The sequence below is a fragment of the Ranitomeya imitator genome, chromosome 10 (assembly GCF_032444005.1).
Source record: "Ranitomeya imitator isolate aRanImi1 chromosome 10, aRanImi1.pri, whole genome shotgun sequence".
Classification (NCBI taxonomy): domain Eukaryota; kingdom Metazoa; phylum Chordata; class Amphibia; order Anura; family Dendrobatidae; genus Ranitomeya; species Ranitomeya imitator.
This window is the reverse complement of record NC_091291.1, coordinates 39,833,204-39,854,223: the sequence shown is the minus strand read 5'-3', so window position 1 is coordinate 39,854,223 and position 21,020 is coordinate 39,833,204. Positions and strand designations below refer to the sequence as shown.

The 21,020-nt window shown below is 46.8% G+C and overlaps 1 protein-coding gene across 12 annotated transcripts in view; it reads left to right on the top strand.

Annotated features, from left to right (window-relative positions):
* CNOT3 (CCR4-NOT transcription complex subunit 3) overlaps positions 1-21,020 on the top strand; it is a 67,449-nt gene that overhangs the window by 9,244 nt on the left and 37,185 nt on the right. For 10 of the 12 annotated variants that reach the window (XM_069741315.1, XM_069741323.1, XM_069741324.1 and 7 more), the window contains one exon: positions 6,538-6,600. The gene's annotated coding sequence lies outside the window, so the exon portion shown is untranslated. The remainder of the gene's footprint in view (positions 1-6,537; positions 6,601-21,020) is intronic. The other 2 variants (XM_069741326.1, XM_069741319.1) reach the window with 1 other exon arrangement.

Below are 21,020 nucleotides of genomic sequence, written 5' to 3'. Positions count from 1 at the left end.
CCGATTCAGTGATGTCTGCGGGAGATCCAGCGACAAAATAAAGTTCTGGCCTTTTTGCTCCGACCAACGATGTCACAGCAGGATCCAGATCGCTGCTGCGTGTCAAACACAACGATATCGCTAGCGAGGACGCTGCAACGTCACGGATTGCTAGCGATATCGTTAAGTTGTTCAGTGTGAAGATACCTTTGATGATATTTTACTCTGAAAGTGTCAGTCCTTTTCTATGGCTCCAGATTCATGGTCTGAGAAGCATGAATGGCCACTTTCGGCCTCTGTTTTGGAAAACCCTATTGTTCAGGTGCAGATAAAAATGAATGTGGGTTTTGCGGCCCTATTGTAGAATTTTGTCAATGCTGTCGGAGGGAGTGCAGACTTTGATTCCCCATAAATGTGCATGTTAGAAATGAGCAAGCATGGAGAGGGAAACATTGCAATGCTACTCCTCGCTGCAAAACCCCGGGGAATGAGTCTAAATATAGATCAATGAGCTATATTTAGCTTCATTTGCGGTGAGGCGCCCTCTGCTGGCTGTTCATAGATCGTGGGAACTTTCCTAGAAAGCCCGCCTCATCGCAAATGAAGCTAAATATAGCTCATTGATCTATATTTAGCCTCATTCCCCGGGGTTTTGCAGCGAGGAGTAGCATTGCATTAGCAAAGCTCCTTGCTGCAAAATGTTTTAACCCCTTCAGAAGGATTTACATCGTTGGACGTTACAGATCTGCGGAGGGTAAGTATATTGTTGGTTTATTATGTTTTTTATTTCACAGAACGAGGGTCTTCAGTGACTGGATTGGGCGTAGAATAAAATACTCCAACAACCGTTGTTTTTATTTCATTAAAATAATTTTAAATAATGTGTTTGTGTTTTATTTAACCCTTTACTACAATTGGATTAATAATGGATAGGTGTCATAATTGACGCCTCTCCATTATTAATTAGGCTTAATGTCACCTTACAATAGCAAGGTGGCATTAACCCTTCATTACCCCATATCCCACTGCTACACGGGAATGGGAAGAGAGTGGCCAAGTGCCAGAATAGGCGCATCTTCCAGATGTGCCTTTTCTGGGGTGGCTGGGGGCAGATGTTTTTAGCCAGGGGGGGGCCAATAACCATGGACCCTCTCCAGGCTATTAATATCTGCCCTCAGTCACTAGCTTACTACTCTGGCGGAAAAAATTGTGCGGGAGCCCACGCCAATTTTTTCCGCCATTTAACCCTTTATTTTAAGAGCTAGAACAGCCAAATTTTGCAGATACACACTACTGACATTAGTAGTGTGGAATCTGCAAAAAAAATGGAGAGAAGACATGGTTTACTGTATGTAAACCATGTCCCAAATCATGTCGGGTTTAGGAAGGAGAAAGAAAAAGCCGGTAATTGAATTACCGGCTTTCAAGCTGTATAGCGCTGGAATAAATATTAATATATATACATATATGTGTCTCACTGACATATATATATATATATATATATACCTATTCTATGTGTACACATTTATTCTACCTATTCTACTGTAAGCTGTCAGTGTGATTTTACTGTACACCGCACTGAATTACCGGCTTTTCTCTCTAACAGCGCTGCGTATTTCTCGCAAGTCACACTGCTTGTCCGTGTGTAATCCGTATTTTTCACGCTTCCATAGACTTTCATTGGCGTATTTCTTGCGCAGTACGGTGACAAACGCAGCATGCTGCGATTTTCTACGGCCGTAGAAAGCCGTATAATACTGATCAGTAAAATACGGCAGATAGGAGCAGGGGCATAGAGAATAATTGTGCCGTATTTTTTGCGTGTTTTACGGACGTAGTTTCTGCGCTCTTACGTCCGTAAAACTCGCAAGTGTGACGCCGGCCATAGATGTACTGTTTTCTCATGCCCCCAAAATAGCTACTTTCATGTGGGAGATACATGTAAATTTAGAAAGATTGGTTTCTTTATTTATTGCATATGTTGCTGTTTTCAACCCATAGGTATATCCCCCAAGTTAAGTTATCCCCCAAGTACCCTCACTTGTCTTCCCTTCCTTTGAGGTCCATGTGGTCAGACTCTACGTCCCCTTCTCCATGCGAGTGGTGGTGGTGTATCGTCCTCCCGGCCCCTCTCATCAGTTCCTGGATCACTTTGCCACCTGGCTTCCACACTTTCTTTCCTGTGACACCCCCACCCTTATCATGGGTGATTTCAACATCCCTATTGCCTCTCCCCTCTCCCCATCTGCTTCTCACCTTTTGGCTCTAACCTCCTCTTTCGGCCTCTCGCAGCATACTAACTCGCCAACACATGAAGATGGAAACTCCCTTGACTTGGTCTTCTCCCGGCTTTGCTCAGTGGATGATTTCACAAACTCCCCTCTCCCACTCTCTGACCACCACCTTCTTTCATTCTCTATCAAGAACTGCCATCCCGCTCAGGTCACCCCCACTTTCCACACTTATAGAAACATACAGGCCATTAACACCCAGGAACTTATGAAGAACTTGCAGTCCTCATTGGCCCCAATCTCCTCCATCTCATGTCCTGATTCTGCTCTGAAGCATTACAATGAAACCCTGCAAAGTGCCCTGGATGAAGCTGCTCCTCCTATACATAAAACAACTCGGCACAGACGGCAACAACCGTGGCACACGCTGCAAACACGTTTCCTGCAGCGGTGCTCCAGGTGCGCAGAACGTCTGTGGAGAAAATCTATTCTACCCGAAGATTTCATCCATTATAAGTTCATGCTAAAGACATACAATTCTGCCCTTCACCTCTCCAAACAAACCTACTTCAACACCCTCATCACCTCCCTGTCCAATAACCCTAAACGTCTCTTTGACACGTTCCAGTCCCTACTCAACCCAAGAGCGCAGGCCCCAACCACGGATCTCCGTGCTGACAATCTGGCCAATTACTTCAAAGAAAAAATTGACCATATTCGACAGGAAATCATCTCCCAATCTCTTCATACCATGCACTGTCCTCCCTCCCCCACTGCATCTAGTTCACTCTCTGACTTTGAACCAGTTACAGAAGAAGAAGTAAGCAGGCTCCTTGCATCTTCTCGCCCGACCACTTGCACCAGTGACCCCATTCCGTCACACTTCCTCCAGTCCCTTTCCCCGGCTGTCACCTCTCACCTAACTAAAATATTCAACCTTTCCCTCACTTCCGGTATTTTTCCCTCCTCATTTAAGCATGCCATCATACATCCATTACTTAAAAAACCATCCCTCGACCAAAACTGTGCCGCTAATTATAGACCTGTCTCTAATCTTCCCTTCATCTCTAAACTCCTCGAACGCCTGGTCCACTCCCGTCTTACCCGCTATCTCTCAGATAACTCTCTTCTCGACCCTCTTCAATCTGGTTTCCGCTCTTTACACTCTACTGAAACTGCCCTCACTAAAGTCTCTAATGACCTACTAACAGCTAAATCTAATGGTCACTACTCCATGCTAATTCTCTTGGATCTCTCTGCAGCATTTGATACTGTGGATCATCAGCTCCTCCTCACTATGCTCCGCTCCATCGGCCTCAAGGACACCGTTCTCTCCTGGTTCTCCTCCTATCTCTCTGACCGATCCTTCACTGTATGTTTCGCTGGTTCCTCCTCCTCTCACCTTCCCCTTACTGTTGGGGTTCCTCAAGGATCAGTCCTAGGCCCCCTCCTCTTCTCTTTGTATACTGCCCCTATTGGACAAACAATCAGTAGATTTGGCTTCCAGTACCATCTCTATGCTGACGACACCCAACTATACACTTCTTCTCCTGATCTCACGCCTGCCTTATTAGAAAACACCAGTGATTGTCTTACCGCTGTCTCTAGCATCATGTCCTCCCTCTATCTGAAACTAAACCTGTCAAAAACTGAACTCCTCGTGTTTTCTCCCTCTACTAACCTACCTTTGCCTGACATTGCCATCTCCGTTTGCGGTTCCACCATTACTCCAAAGCAACATGCCCGCTGCCTTGGGGTCATCCTTGATTCTGACCTTTCATTCACCCCCCACATCCGATCACTGGCTCGCTCTTCTTACCTGCATCTCAAAAACATTTCTAGAATTCGCCCTTTTCTTACTTTCGACTCTGCAAAAACTCTTACTGTTTCACTTATTCATTCTCGTCTGGACTATTGTAACTCTCTACTAATCGGCCTCCCTCTTACCAAACTCTCCCCGCTCCAATCTGTCCTGAATGCTGCTGCCAGGATCATATTCCTCACCAACCGTTACACCGATGCCTCTACCTTGTGCCAGTCATTACACTGGTTACCCATCCACTCAAGAATCCAGTACAAAACTACTACCCTCATCCACAAAGCACTCCATGGCTCAGCACCACCCTACATCTCCTCTCTGGTCTCAGTCTACCACCCTACCCGTGCCCTCCGCTCCGCTGATGACCTCAGGTTAGCATCCTCAATAATCAGAACCTCCCACTCCCGTCTCCAAGACTTTACACGTGCTGCGCCGATTCTTTGGAATGCACTACCTAGGATAATACGATTAATCCCCAATCCCCACAGTTTTAAGCGTGCCCTAAAAACTCATTTGTTCAGACTGGCCTACCGCCTCAATGCATTAACCTAACGATCCCTGTGTGGCCTATATTAAAAAAAAAAAAAAAATTAATTAACTGGTTCATGCAGCTTTACATGAACACCCAAGCCTTACACTATGGCTGGTCCGAATAACTATAGCAATTGTTACCATCCACCTCTCGTGTCTCCCCTTTTCCTCATAGTTTGTAAGCTTACGAGCAGGGCCCTCATTCCTCCTGGTATCTGTTTTGAACTGTATTTCTGTTATGCTGTAATGTCTATTGTATGTACAAGTCCCCTCTATAATTTGTAAAGCGCTGCGGAATATGTTGGCGCTATATAAATAAAAATTATTATTATTATTATTATTATTATAGGTATTGTAATATACAAGAATGTAACAATTTTGTGGGTATGAGAAAAAAGTACCTCTATGAGTGATAACATATCCTGCAGCTGTTGTCTGCATTTATTTTCCCCATTTTTATTTTTTTTTTTAAATAATGCTGGAATATTTTTCTTAAATATTTGTGGCAAAAACTACGGTACTTCTGTTTGTATGTAGGTTTGGTTATCGAATTGGAAGTGCCAGTTTACTCAAGGCCTTTTTTTCTGGGGTTACTGATATTTAAAGAATCCACAGGACTCTCGCTAAAACAACCCAGTGCACATGGATCTTAAAGGGGCTGTGCCGGCAAACGAGAACTCTGCCCATATGTAAAAAATAAACTCCGCCACACTAAGCTATCAGCACCCACCTAGATCCAGCGCAAACTGCTCTGGTGTGTGCAGAGATTGGAAACCTTGACTTTACCTGAAAATTGTGGCCAGTGATTGTGTGCAGCGGTCAGGTGACTTTGGATGTTTTCTGTTCTGCTCAATCACCTGATTCACAGGCCACAGCTGTCCCATGGCTGGTGGCATAGTGATATGGCTGCGTGCTGTCTGTGCAGGAAATGAAGCCGCTTGCGCTGGAGGCAAGTGGGAGTTGATGTATATTTTTTTTTATATATCCAGTCTCTTGATTACAGTTTTTTATATAGCCTGGAGAATGCCTTTTAAGGCTATTTTCGCATCATATTTTAAGGTTGCCTTTAAAACGTACAGTACATGCCGGGAAAAGCTCCCTACTTGCCTGGTAAATTATGGCTCTGACTTATGCCAACAATGGCATCGGTCATCCATAGACTTTCATGTAAAAAAAATATTGTTTAACTGATGTTTTTTACTGGATCATGCAAGATGCAAAAGCGTATTTTACTAAGCTATTCCATCTTTTTCTCTTTTTTTTGTGTGGTCCAGAAGGAAACAAAAAGGCATCCTTTCATTTTTTCCGTCAATAGTCAACCATTAAAAGCGCTGTCCTGTCATAGTCGGCAGGACATCCTCAATATTGCGACATTTTGAAGGGGTCGTCAGTTCAAGAAGTTTTCCTGCTCCCCCCCCCCCCCCCTCCATAAGTTACTATTTTGTTTAGTTGCTTTCTAAGCTATTTTTTTCATTAGTTATGTATTTAGTGTAGACTTTCTAATTGCACTCAGTAGTCTTTGGCTGCCATACAAGACCCTTGAGAACTACCTTCCGGCATCCGTGGCACTTCTTTTGATTGGTTGGCCATCGTTGCAGTGTGGCATCTCACCAGGCCAGCTAATCAATAGAAGAGCCGAGGATTGAGTCAGGTGAGAGGCGGTGCAGAGGGCTGCTGTCCAGACTCGGGTTACTGACCTGGCCAATGGACATGGACTGAGTCCTGCAAATCGATTCACAGTATTGCCAGATAATATATATGATAAGACTACATGTTCCTGGTTGTACCCTTAGAAATCAGGATAAAAATGTCCTTCATATCCATTGCTGGCTGCAATCGAGAGTGTGTAACTTGTTGAATTCTAGATTTGGGGTTAGTCACTACTTTTTTTACTTGGATTACTACCCTCTTTGCACAGCGCTGCGTTATATCATGCCTTTCTAAGTAAAGCTCAATAACGCTGTTTCTCTTCTGTAGGCAGGTGGTGTACCAATGCACTTGGGAGAATTGTTGTCCATGAGCCTAAAATCACAACAAACGGTGAGTTTGCGGTATCATTTTTGCTCTGTTTGCCATTTTAGTTTTGATAAATGAGAACTTTGTTGTAATAAATGCAAGTAGCCATTGGCCAGTGCATCTGGTGGGGCATACCTTCTTCCATTTGATTTGGGCAATGTTTATGCACTACCCCCTCCCACCCCTTGATGGCGCTAGACTACAGTCGTGGACTCATTTAGGTGATTGATGAGTTCTATTACACATTAATACAAAAACTGCCAGTTTCAGAGTCATTGTGTTTTGGAAAGCTAAACCCCAGCTGCTTAATGACACACTGGTTATTGAGTGACTTCAATCCCAGTAATGGCTTCACTTTTAGTTGTTTTTGTTTCCTGAATGCAAATTTTTGAATAGTCTTCATTAAAAAAAATTCTGACTTTTTTCTTCTGTATAGTCTGTGTAACTCCCTCACATAGCTAGCTGTCCTGCTACTTCTAACAGTACTCTGCTTCTAGCTCCCTCTTGCCCTCCATCTCTCTCCTGTCAGTTTTGGGGCTCATTCAGACCTTGTGCTGCCTGTATACAAAATGGCTAGCATACAGACCGCACACTAACCAATGCGAGTAGATGTGGTTTGTTTACCGACGGACCCATAGTCTGCCAAAAATCACAGCCTGCACTATTTTGTTTTGTGGATCAGACTCGCTCTTTTATAAGTCAATGGGTGCGTAAAAAAAAAAAACAGATCACATACTGTTTTTTTTTTTTTTTTTTTTTTATGGATCCATTGCAGTTATGAATAGTGAGGAGCAAACGTGCTGGGATAAGGTGTCATCTGAGCATGCTCGGGTGCTAACAGTGTCTTCGGCGTCCTCGAAAAATATGTCCGCGTTCCCACGGCTATATATCTCGTGACTGTTCTACAGCCGCAGCACATGAAAGGATTTCCAGTTTGTCAGGCAATCCCTGCATGTATTGCAGGTGTCGAACAGCAGCTAGACATGCAGGTGCGGGGACTCCAAGATATTCGAGCACGCCAAAGACACTCGTTATCCGAGCAAGCTCGAGTGCTAACACCTTATCCGAGCACGTTCGCTCATCAATAGTTATTAAGCAACTGTATTTTTTGACTATTTAATAGATGTAAAAATAAATGTATTGCATATGACAATAGAGAAAAAAAATAGTCTGGTTTTCTGGATGAAAAAGGAACTATTTTGCATACTCTCATCTATAAGGCCAGGAACAGATGAGTATCCAAAATAGTTCAGATAGGAGTAGGGGTGTGATTGTATAAGATAGATCAGTGTATGGAGAGGGAGAAAAGCATTCAAGTTTTATGGAGGGGTGGCAGGAGCTTTACTTTATCAAAATATAAACTATAAGGAAAGTGCATAGAGCATAGGGACAGGAGAATCGCAAAATATTGAAATAAAAAAAAAATCTTCAGCACTAGCTGCACCCCAACAGGAAAAAAAGGGCCAGTTTTCACAATGAAAATGTGAAAAAAGAAGGCATTTGTCAAAGTAGGACATGTATTTGGTATCTCCTTGTCCTTAGCAACCCATATCACAAAACAACCACAAATTTTTCGTAAAGGAAAAAAAAATACAAAAATGAATACCAAAATTTCTGTATTTTGTTCACCTACCTCTTTACCAAAAAAACAAACGTGGACAAAAGTCATTTTCACATTGCTGTGCGTTATGTTCATTATTTGTTGCGGTTTCTTTTTTTTTTTTTTTCCTTTTTTTTTGCTCTCTTGCGGCTATGTGCACACGTTGTGGTTTTTACCGCAGCAATTTTGATGCTGCGGGTCCGCAGCAGTTTCCATTGTGTTTACAGTAAACATGTAAACCAATGGGAAACCGCAAACCGCTGTGCACATGCTGCGGGAAAAACCGCGCAGAAACGCAGCGATTTACAACCCGCAGCATGTCATTTCTTTGTGCAGAATCGCAGCGATTCTGCACACATAGAAATGCATTGATCCGCTTACTTCTCGCATGGGGCTGTGCCCACCATGCGGGAAGTAAGCGGATAATGTGCGGTTGCTACCCAGGGTGAAGGAGAGGAGACTCTCCTCCAGGCCCTGGGAACCATATTTGTGGTAAAAAAAAAGAATTAAAATAAAAAATCATGTTATACTCACCTCTCAGCGCTGCACGCAGCCGTCCGGTCTCAGGTTTGCTATGCGAGCAGGACTTGCGGTGACGTCGCGGTCACATGACCGTGACGTCACGAAGGTCCTTCTCGCACAGCATCTTTGGAACCGGACCGCCGCCTGCAGCACAGGGGAGATGGGGACGTCAGAGGGTGAGTATAACCATTTTTTTTTTTATTTTTAACATTACTATTGATGCTGCACATGCAGCATCAATAGTAAAACCAGTGCAGGAGTAAAACCCGCAGCGGAAATCACAAGACAAAACGTGATAAATCTGCAGGGATAACCGCAACGGTTTTGTCCTGCAGATTTATCAAATCCGCTGCGGGAGAACCCGCAGGGACCCGAACCTGCGTGTGCACATAGCCTGCAAGTTCAGGCTATGTTTACACATCAGTTCATGCAGATTTTTTTTCTGCAGTCGAAACTTGCTCTCATTGCAGTGAAGAAGCTGCTACCAAAAAAGTAGATTTTGCTATGTTTTTTCAGCTTTTTTATTGACTGTCTTTTTTAGTGCGGATTATATGTGTGGTTTTTGTACAGTATGTGTTAAATGACGTTTAGTTTTATTTGGCAGAAATGCAAGGCTGTGCATTTTTGCCCTTTCTCATTGCTTTTTATGGGTAAAAAAACCCCACTGCTATTTTTCTAAATCAATCCGTAAAAGAAAAAAGCATGTACATGAGATTTCTGAAATCTTAGCTTTTACTGGTACTGTAAAAAACTGTTTTTTATTTGCATAAAAAAACACAACATGTGAACATAGCCTTAGGCTGGAATAACAAGTTCCATTTCTGTTCCACATTTTTAGGCCCTGCTCACATCATATTTGTGCCTCATGTTCGTAACTCCATTGAGAGTTCCATCTGAAACTCCAAAAACTGGGCCATGCTCCCATCAGAGCTCTTCACCTTAAAGGGAACCTGTCACCCCGTTTTTTGAGATTGAGCTATAAATACTGTTAAATAGGGCCTGCGCTGTGTGTTCCTATAGTGTATGTAGTGTACCCCGATTCCCCACCTATGCTGAGATATAACTTACCAAAGTCGCCGTTTTCGCCTGTCAATCAGGCTGGTCAGGTCGGGAGGGCGTGGTGACATCGCTGGTTCTTCCTCAGCTTTACGTTGGTGGCGAACAAGCAGCGCGCGATCTGCGCTGTAATCCCTTGCATCGGTGGGGGCGGCCATCTTCCTGGGGCCGCGCGTGCGCAGATCGAGTGCTCTGCTGCACGGGGCTTCAGGAAAATGGCCACGGGATGCCGATCGTGGCGGCCATTTTCCCAAAGCCGAGTTTGCATCTCGGCTTTGGGAAAATGGCCGCCGCGATCTCTAATGCGCACGCGCGGCATCCCGCGGCCATTTTCCTGAAGCCCCGTGCAGCAGAGCACTCGATCTGCGCACGCGCGGCCCCAGGAAGATGGCCGCCCCCACCGATGCAAGGGATTACAGCGCAGATCGCGCGCTGCTTGTTCAACCACTACGCCACTACGCCACCAACGTAAAGCTGAGGAAGAACCAGCGATGTCACCACGCCCTCCCGACCTGACCAGCCTGATTGACAGGCGAAAACGGCGACTTTGGTAAGTTATATCTCAGCATAGGTGGGGAATCAGGGTACACTACATACACTATAGGAACACACAGCGCAGGCCCTATTTAACAGTATTTATAGCTCAATCTCAAAAAACGGGGTGACAGGTTCCCTTTAATGAGACTGAGTCTCTTTGTGCTCCACCTGGCCTCTTTCAGCATAGTCCACCTTTTCTAGTTTCGATAGCATGGTGCAGTGTGATTTTGTATCCACCTACAAGAACTGAACCTAATGTACTGTACCAAGTGCTTTACCTCGTGTCAGGGGTTGATTCAGATCAGGACAGCTCCGCTCTGCTGTATAACGTCCTCCATGTTCCTGAGGCTTGTGTCTGTGAGCTAAAGAGTGAGCGAAGAGCAGGCAGCGAGCGAGATACGCAGAAATGTTCATGAACAGTGATCCGTATTCAATGTGAGGATGTGATTTTTTTTTTTCTCCAAAAAGTATCCATGTGTCATCCGTATGGCGAGATTCTCTCGCCGGCTTGCAAAATGGATTCATGGGCTCAAATATTCGTGAAAACATTAAAATATATATCTACTATATAATTGTCTAAGGGTCACTTCCGTCTTTCTGTCACGGTTATTCATTCGCTGATTGGTCTCGCCAGCTGCCTGTCATGGCTGCCGCGACCAATCAGCGACGGGCAAAGTCCGTAAGAAAATGGCTGCTCCTTACTCCCCGCAGTCAGTGCCTGTCGCCCGCATACTCCCCTCCGGTCACCGCTAACACAGGGTTAATGCCGGCGGTAACGGACCGCGTTATGCCGCGGGTAACGCACTCCGTTACCGCCGCTATTAACCCTGTGTGAGCGGTGACTGGAGGGGAGTATGCGGGCGCCGGGCACTGACTGCGGGGAGTAAGGAGCGGCCATTTTCTTCCGGACTGTGCCTGTCGCTGATTGATCGCAGCAAAACAGCCACGACCAATCAGCGACTTGGATTTCCTTGACGGAGGCCGCGACCAATGAATATCCATGACAGACAGACAGAAGGACAGACGGAAGTGACCCTTAGACAATTATATAGTATATATATATATATCTACTACATACTAAATAATTGTCTAAGAGGTACTTCCGTCTGTCCTTCTGTCTGTCTGTAATGGTTATTCGTTCGCTGATTGGTCTCGGCAGCTGCCTGTCATGGCTGCCGCGACCAATCAGCGACGCGCACAGTCCGGAAGAAAATGGCCGCTCCTTACTCCCCGCACTCACTGCCCGGCGCCCGCATACACCCCTCCAGTCAGCCCTCACACAGGGTTAATGGCAGCGGTAACGGACCGTGTTATGCCGCGGTGTAATGCACTCCGTTACCGCTGCCATTAACCCTGTGTGACCAAGTTTTTTACTATTGACGCAGCCTATGCAGCGCCTATAGTAAAAACATTGAATGTTAAAAATAATTTTAAAAAAATAAAAAATGATTTATATACTCACCTACGCCGCCTTTCCCGCTCCTCGCGATGCAACCGGCACGTTCCGGTCGCACGGATGGTCTGGCAGAAGGACCTGCCATGACGTCACGGTCATGTGACCGCGACGTCATCACAAGTCCTGCGCGGAAAGGACCTGCTGTGACGTCACGGTCATGTGACCGCTACACGGTCATGTGACCGCTACACGGTCATGTGACCGCGACGTCATGACAGGTCCTGCACGACAAGGACCTGCCGTGACGTCACGGTCATGTGACCGCGACGTCGGCACACCCTGGGACCGGAAGATGACGCCTGCACCCCACACAGGCGACAGAGCTACAACGCGCCTGCGGAAGGTGAGTATATGTTTATTTTTTTAACCTGTGTCATACGTGGCAATTTACTACATAGGCTGTGCAATATGCTACGTGGCTCTGTGCTGTATACTACGTCACTGGGCAATATACTATGTGGCTCTGTGCTGTATACTACGTCACTGGGCAATATACTACGTAACTGGGCAATATACTACGTGACTGGGCAATATACTACGTGGCTGGGCAATATACTACGTGGCTGGGCAATATACTACGTGACTGGGCAATATACTACGTGGCTGGGCAATATACTACGTCACTGGGCAATATACTACGTGGACATACATATTCTAGAGTACCCGATGCGTTAGAATTATATATGTCATTGACACACGCATATATCTTTCTCCTTCGCTTCATTGGGGGACACAGACTGTGGTGTATGCTGCTGCCACTAGGAGGCTGGCACTAAGTGATACAAAGAAAGTTCGCCCCTCCCCTGCAGTATACACCCTCATGCTGGCTCCCAGAGAACCAGTTCCTGCTTAGTGTCCGTAGGAGGCACACGGACGGCTCTGCTATTCAGGCCAAAAACTTTTATTATTTTACTTCTCAATTTTGACTCTTTTACCTTTTTGATTTTTATTCTTTCCATGGACGAATGGAGCGACGGATCCTTTCAAGGTTCCAATCTCCCTGAACCATCAACAGGCGAGCATGGAGTGTGTCGCCTCTCCGTATCTTCTCCTGCGATGTGCCATGCCTGAGCTGATTCTTAGGGGCGACGGGTCCCTTTAAGAGCACCGATCTCCCCGCACCCTGAACGGACGAGCACATAGTACCGCCTCCACGTACCCTCTTCTGCAGCCAGGCCTATTGCCGGACAACTGGCCCTGTCCACCCGGGGGCTGAACTCCGTGGATTTACAGAGGCCCCTCTCTTTGGTGTCCGAGCAGCCCCCACTGTCCCACCACTGTTAAAGCGGATGGCCCAAGGAGGCGGATGGTTCCTCTCCACCTCCCTAACAAATGGATGATGGATTGAGGTTTACCCCTTTATCGATGCACTGTCCACGCTGCAATACCTGACTTGCAGCAGAACAGTAGAGTGCGTGCGCCTTCCTTGGCGCAGAAACCCAGTCATCCGTGGCGGCTCCATGCCGGGACACGCACCGATGATGAGTGGCTCCAGTCGGCGGTGGGCCTCTGCAGCGGGATATTCACATGCTGACAGGCAGCCTCAGCCATGGCTTCCCTGTGGTCCCCACCTCCCTGAGCTAACGCTCTGGCCGGCCACAAAAATTTAGTCCCCGACTTCGGTCGATGTGTAGGCCGCATCCCGGAAGCCACGCCCGCACTAAGGTGGCTCTGCCTGGGATGGGAGTGCTCGCTTTTCTCGCCACCTCCCCCCCCCCCAAACGCCCCCTCACTCTACCCCTGGCATTGCTCCCACCGGCTGCAGAAATTGAGGCCCCGGCTTGGGCCTATTCATGGAAGATACGAGGCTCCACCCACATCACGGCTGTGGCTCTGCCCCCCGAATTGGCGCCTCTCGCTCTCTGCGAGACTTCACCATCTCTGCAACTCCCAGTGGCCATCTTGGTCCACCCGGCTGGCTCACACAGGGACGACGGCTTTGCATTAAAGGGGCACAACGACTCTTCACAGGACCTCGCAGGCGACTCTTAGCGCAAAAACATAGCACTAATCCAATGCAAACTCCAGGGACATCAGTACCCGGGTAAGGAAGCTCTGCTCTCTCCCCCTGCAGTTTCCCCCTGTAGTATTTCCTGGTCTTAAAGGCGCCATGACACCTTGTCAAGGTCCAAGCTCCCAAAGGGTCTAATAAGACTATTAGTCCTATTTAATTTGCAAAGTCGCGACCTCAAATGCGTTCAGGAGCCCTCCACCGCCCATCCCCAGTGTACCTAGTTCCCCTGAGTGGGCTGTGTCACTGTAGCAATCCATGGCTTCTCTGGCCAAAGAGATTGAATCCCTCCGTGATTCCTCTGTGGATCGGAGCGTTAGCCGGTCTGATATAAATGGATCCTCTCCTACACGGGAGTCATCGGCTAGCAGGGGCCGCAAGTATTCTAGAAACGTACAGGCATCTAGACATTGGATCCGTGGTACGATTAACCCGAGCAATCTCGGGCCTTGGTGTCTGTGAGCTGTGTTTCTCGCTCTCCCTCACCAGAGATTTGCAGAACAAGACTCTGAGTTTGAATTGGATGTTTCCCCGAATCTGCACTCAGCAGAGTTCCAGAAAATGGGGGACTCTAAAGGTTGACGGGGATTCCGGTTCTGTCCCGGAACACACAGTCCCTCCAAGAGCACAAATCACCCTCATACAGAATTTACCATTCACCCGGAGGTCCAGGTTATATTTAACCGGCGCTGAGAGTGACTTGATAAACGCCTCACAGGTCAGAAGCCTTTCGTGCGAGGTACCCCCACCCCCCCCCCCACCCCCGTATCAGCTGATCTGTGGAAAGATTGAGCTGAATCTCCTGCTGTGAACCCGCCAGTATTTTGTCTGGTATTCAAAATCCTTCTATCCTGGCCGGATGGATCATCACACACGGACCGTCAGAGAATCTGACTCGCTCCGTCTTTGAGGCCTCGGGTTCAGCACTATCCATTGATTTCCGCGGCGAGGGTAACTAAAGCCATGGTCTCCTGGACGCCTCTTTGGATGCGCTTAGCTGCGTTGCACTATCATCGGCAAATGCCATCACGTTCAGAAGGATATTATGGCTCCGTCAATAGAAAACACTCTGTGTGCATAAAGTCTCTGACATCTCTTCCTTACCAGAGGCCGCTTATTTAGAGTGAAGCTGGTTCAGAACAAATTTCCTCCGCAGCTGGTCGACAGCGGGATATTTTCCTCTATATTCCGATTTTCCCCTCAGACATTCCTGTTCTTCACCATTATTGACACCTCTCCATTATTAACAAGGCTTAATGTCACTTTACAATAGCAAGGTGACATTAACCCCTTACTACCCCATATGCCAATGCTACTGGGCAGTGGGAAGAGAGAGGCTAAGTGCCGAATAGGCGCATCTTACAGATGCGCCTTTTCTGGGGTGGCTGGGGGCTGATGTTTTTAGCCGGGGGGGCCAATAACCGTGGACCCTCTCTAGGCTATTAAGATCTACCCTCAGTCACTGGCTTTCCAACTCTGGCGGAGAAAATTGCCCACACCAGTTTTTTCCATGAATTCTTTAATTTAACACCTAGAGCTCCTAAATTTTACACAAACCCACACTACAAACATTATTAGGGAGGGATATATAAAAATTTAGCGGATATGCAATGGTTTACTGTATGTAAACCATGTCTCATATCATGTCGGGTTCGGTTATTATTTAGCAAAAGCCGACAATTGAATTACCGGCTTCTCTGCTATCTAGCTCTGTATGAAATATATATATATATGTGTGTGTCAAATATATACCATATATACTCTAGTATAAGCTGAGATTTTCAGCCCATTTTTTTGGGGCTGAAAGTCCCCCTCTCGGCTTATACTCGAGTCATACCCAGGGGTTGTCATGGGAGGGGCAGCGGGGGCTGTTATACTCACCTACTCCTGGCGCGGTCCCTGCAGGTCCCTGGTTCCCCGGTGCCACAGCTTCTAACTTTGCTGAGCGGTCACATGGTACCGCTCATTACAGTAATGAATATGCAGCTCCACCTCCCATAGGGGTGGAGCCGCATATTCATTACTGTAATAAGCGGTAACGGTGACAGCTCAGTACAGGAAGAAGCTGCTGCGCCGGGGAAACGGGGACTGCACCGCGCCAGGAGTAGGTGAGTATAACGGGGAGGCGAGCACTGCACGATATTCACCTGCTCCTCGTTCCGGCGCCGCTCCATCCTCAGCGTCTTCCGCAGTGACGCTCAGGTCAGAGGGTGCAATGACGTGGTTAGTGCGCGCCCTCTGCATAAACATCAGTGCAGAAGTCGCTGAAGATGGAGCTGCGCCGGAACGAAGTCAGGTGAATATTGAAAGTGCCGGGGGCCTGAGCAACGGAGAGGTGAGTATGTGATTTTTTTATTTTTTTTATCGCATCAATGGGGCAAGTGTCTGTATGGAGCCATGATCGACGTTTGTGCAGCACTATATGGGGCAAATATCTTTATGGAGCATCTTATGGGGCCATAATCAACATTTGTGCAGCATTGTATGGGGCAAGTGTCTATGGAGCATCTTATGGGGCCATAATCATGGTTTGTGCAGCACAATATGGCGCAAATATCTTTATGGAGCATCTTATGGGGCCATTATTAACCATTATGCAGGATTATATGGGGCCATCATGAACTTTATGGGGCCATCATGAACTGTATGGAGCATTATATGAGGCTCCTGATTCAATATGGATATTCAAAAACACTTAAGGTACCGTCACACTAGACGATATCGCTAGCGATCCGTGACGTTGCAGCGTCCTCGCTAGCGATATCGTCCAGTGTGACAGGCAGCAGCGATCAGGCCCCTGCTGTGCTGTCGCTGGTCGGGGAAGAAAGTCCAGAACTTTATTTGGTCGCTGGACTCCCCGCAGACATCGCTGAATCGGCGTGTGTGACACCGATTCAGCGATGTCTTCACTGGTAACCAGGGTAAACATCGGGTAACTAAGCGCAGGGCCGCGCTTAGTAACCCGATGTTTACCCTGGTTACCATCCTAAAAGTAAAAAAAAACAAACAGTACATACTTACCTACCGCTGTCTGTCCTCCAGCGCTGTGCTCTGCACTCCTCCTGTACTGGCTGTGAGCGTCGGTCAGCCGGAAAGCAGAGCGGTGACGTCACCGCTCTGCTTTCCGGCCGCTGTGCTCACACAGCCAGTACAGGAGGAGTGCAGAGCACAGCGCTGGAGGACAGACAGCGGTAGGTAAGTATGTACTGTTTGTTTTTTTTTACTTTTAGGATGGTAACCAGGGTAAACATCGGGTTACTAAGCGCGGCCCTGCGCTTAGTTACCCGATGGTTACCGGCATCATTGGTCGCTGGAGAGCTGTCTGTGTGACAGCTCTCCAGCGACCAAACAGCGACGCTGCAGCGATCCGGATCGTTGTCGGTATCGCTGCAGCGTCGCTAAGGCTACGTTAACATTAGCGTTACGCTAATGTGCGTCGCTGTTGCGTCGGCGACGCGCCCCTATGTTTAACATAGGGGACGCGTGCGTCTTTTTGCACGCGTTTTCCGACACGTGCGTTGTTTTAGACGCTAGCGTCGGACACAAGAAAACGCTACAAGTTGCATTTTTCTTGCGTCCGATTTCGGCAAAAAACGACGCACGCGTCGCAAAACGCGCGCGTTTTTCCGTGCGTCGCCGCTGCGTCGCCGACGCAACGGCGACGCGACGCTAATGTGAACGTAGACTAAGTGTGACGGTACCTTTAACCTACTGATGTTTCAATTAACTTTACTTTTATTGGTATCTATTTTTACTTTTGACATTTACCTGTAGCTGCTGCATTTTCCACCCTAGGCTTATACTCGAGTATATACGGGGCGTGTATGTATGTATGCATGCATGCATGCATGCATGCATGTGTGTGTGTAGTGTGTGTGTATATATATATTGTGTGTATATATATATTGTGTGTATATATATATATATATATATATATATATATATATATATATATATATATATATATATATATATATATATATATATATATATATATATTGTGTATATATATATATATAAATTGGTCGTGGCAAAATGCCCACAACCATTGCCACGACCAATCAGCGACGGCCACAGTCCGGCGGTAATATGGCCGCTCTTTCCTCCCCGCACTCAGTGCCCGCTCCTTACTCCCCTCCAGTCATCCAGTCAGCCCTCACACAGGGTTAATGCCAGCGTTACCGGAGCACGGTGTAACGCACTCCGGTTACTCAGCTATTAACCCTGTGTGACCAACTTTTTACTATTGATGCTGCGTATTTATCATCAATAGTAAAAAGATCTAATGTTACAAATAAGAATAATAAAAAAACAACAACAAAAAAAACGTTATTCTCACCCTCTGACGTGGTGTCCTGTCCTCGGCAGTGCAAGCGGCAGGTTCCGGTGCTAAGGATGCTATGCGAGAAGGACCTTCCATGACGTCACTGTCATGTGACCGCGACGTCATCACAGGTCCTGCGCTCATACCAACCCTGGGACCAGAAGCTGCCGCGTGCACCGCACACAGGCGACAGGACTACAAGGGGCCCTCAGAAGGTGAGTATATGTTTTATTTTTTATTTTTTAACCTGTTACATACGTGGCTGGGCAATATACTACGTGGCTGGGCAATATACTACGTGACTGGGCGATATACTACGTGACTGGGCGATATACTACGTGACTGGGCGATATACTACGTGACTGGGCGATATACTACGTGACTGGGCCATATACTACGTGACTGGGCGATATACTACGTGACTGGGCGATATACTACGTGGCTGGGCGATATACTACGTGACTGGGCGATATACTACGTGACTGGGCAATATACTACATGGGCTGTGCAATATAGTACGTGACTGGGGAATATACTACGTGGCCGGGCAATATACTACGTGGCCGGGCAATATACTACGTAGCTGGGCATTATACTACGTGGCTGGGCAATATACTACATGGGCTGTGCAGTATACTATGTGGCTGGGCAATATACTACGTGGCTGGGCAATATACTACATGGGCTGTGCAGTATACTATGTGGCTGGGCAATATACTACGTGGCTGGGCAATATACTACATGGGCTGTGCAGTATACTATGTGGCTGGGCAATATACTACGTAGCTGGGCAATATACTACATGGGCTGTGCAGTATACTATGTGGCTGGGCAATATACTACGTGGCTGGGCAATATACTACATGGGCTGTGCAGTATACTATGTGGCTGGGCAATATACTACGTGGCTGGGCAATATACTACATGGGCTGTGCAGTATACTATGTGGCTGGGCAATATACTACGTGGCTGGGCAATATACTACATGGGCTGTGCAGTATACTATGTGGCTGGGCAATATACTACGTCACTGGGCAATATGCATCATAGAAAAATTAGTTGGCGCACCACAATGATATCAAATAAATAAATATATATTGGGGGTGCAAAACAATGGCTAATACGCAGAGCAGATAATAAACAAGAAAAGAAAAGCCACTATAATGTATGCACACCACCAAAAGTTATAATAAGTCAAACAAGCTTTATTGGTAACATATAAAAACAATTAAAACCATACACACAAAACTCCCTCCATATACGTGTGCCCAACACTGCCCAATACACAATACTTCCATATAGTAGTGGAAAACATGCATCAAATATGGCAGATAATCAAATAGTATACACACATAAATAATTACTGGCAAAGCCGCCCTGTCCTGATCAGCAAAAGATATATCTGTCAATAGCAAAACCCTGTCAGGCTGCAGCTTACCCACAGCAAATAGTCCTCCTGGTATATAATGAGTAGGGCACATGCAAATACAGCCAAATAATTACCCCAAATAGGAAGAAGGAGCACGGCTGTCACCCCTCCTAAGCAAAAGAGGGGAACATGCTGCGGCAGCTAGAAAGTGATCCAGACAGAAGGCTCACAAAATAGAGAGACAATATAGCAAGAACTGGGCAGCCAGCAAGTAAAGGGCAACGGAGGGAGAGCCCAACGCGTATCGCTGTTCAAGACAGCTTCGTCAGGGGAAGTGGGCAATATACTACGTGGCTGGGCAATATACTACGTGGCTGGACAATATACTACGTGGCTGGGCAATATACTACGTGGCTGGACAATATACTACGTGGCTGGGCAATATACTACGTGGCTGGGCAATATACTACGTGGCTGGACAATATACTACGTGGCTGGGCAATATAGTACGTGGCTGGACAATATACTACGTGGCTGGACAATATACTACGTGGCTGGACAATATACTACGTGGCTGGGCAATATACGACGTGGCTGGGCAATATACGACGTGGCTGGGCAATATACTACGTGGCTGGGCAATATACTACGTGGCTGGGCAATATACTACGTGGCTGGACAATATACTACGTGGCTGGGCAATATACTACGTAGCTGGGCAATATACTACGTGACTGGGCAATATAGTACGTGACTGCAATATACTACGTGGCTGGACAATATACTACGTGGCTGGACAATATACTACGTGGCTGGACAATGTACTACGTGGCTGGGCAATATACTACGTGGCTGGGCAATATACTACGTGGCTGGACAATATACTACGTGGCTGGGCAATATACTACGTGGCTGGACAATATACTACGTGGCTGGGCAATATACTACGTAGCTGGGCAATATACTACGTAGCTGGGCAATATACTATGTGAACATGCATATTCTAGAATACCCGATGCGTTAGAATCGGGCCTTATGGCAGGCGCTAGTGTAACAAAGTGCCCGAATGCTTGGGTGTCAACAGGTTCTGTCTCCAAAGTAATGACTGAGTTTGAAAGAGGAGGAAAAACGTTTTCAGCAAAGCACAGGTCTGTCCGAAAGTCAAAGTTAACTAAGAGAGACCGTCGGACTGTAAAGCGAATTGTGAGAGAGAATCGCAAGACCACTGCTCCGAAAATCACTGCTGAGCTCAATGAACACCTACAGAACCCAGTTTCCACGAAAACTGTTCGTCGGTAGCTGCACAAATCTGGATTCCACAGAAGAGCTGCAATTAGAAAACCGCTGCTCTCAATGACAAATGTTTCCAAGCGTTTAGAGTGGTGTAGAAACCTCCAGAATTGGTCCCTCGAGCAGTGGAAACGTGATATTCTCAGACGAATCATCGTTTACCCTATTTCCGGCCGAGTGTATGTTTGGAGACAGCCGAAAGGAGCATTCCATCCAGACTGCCTTCTCCCAACCGTAAAACATGGTGGTGGTTCTGTGATGATCTGGGGGCTATTTCGT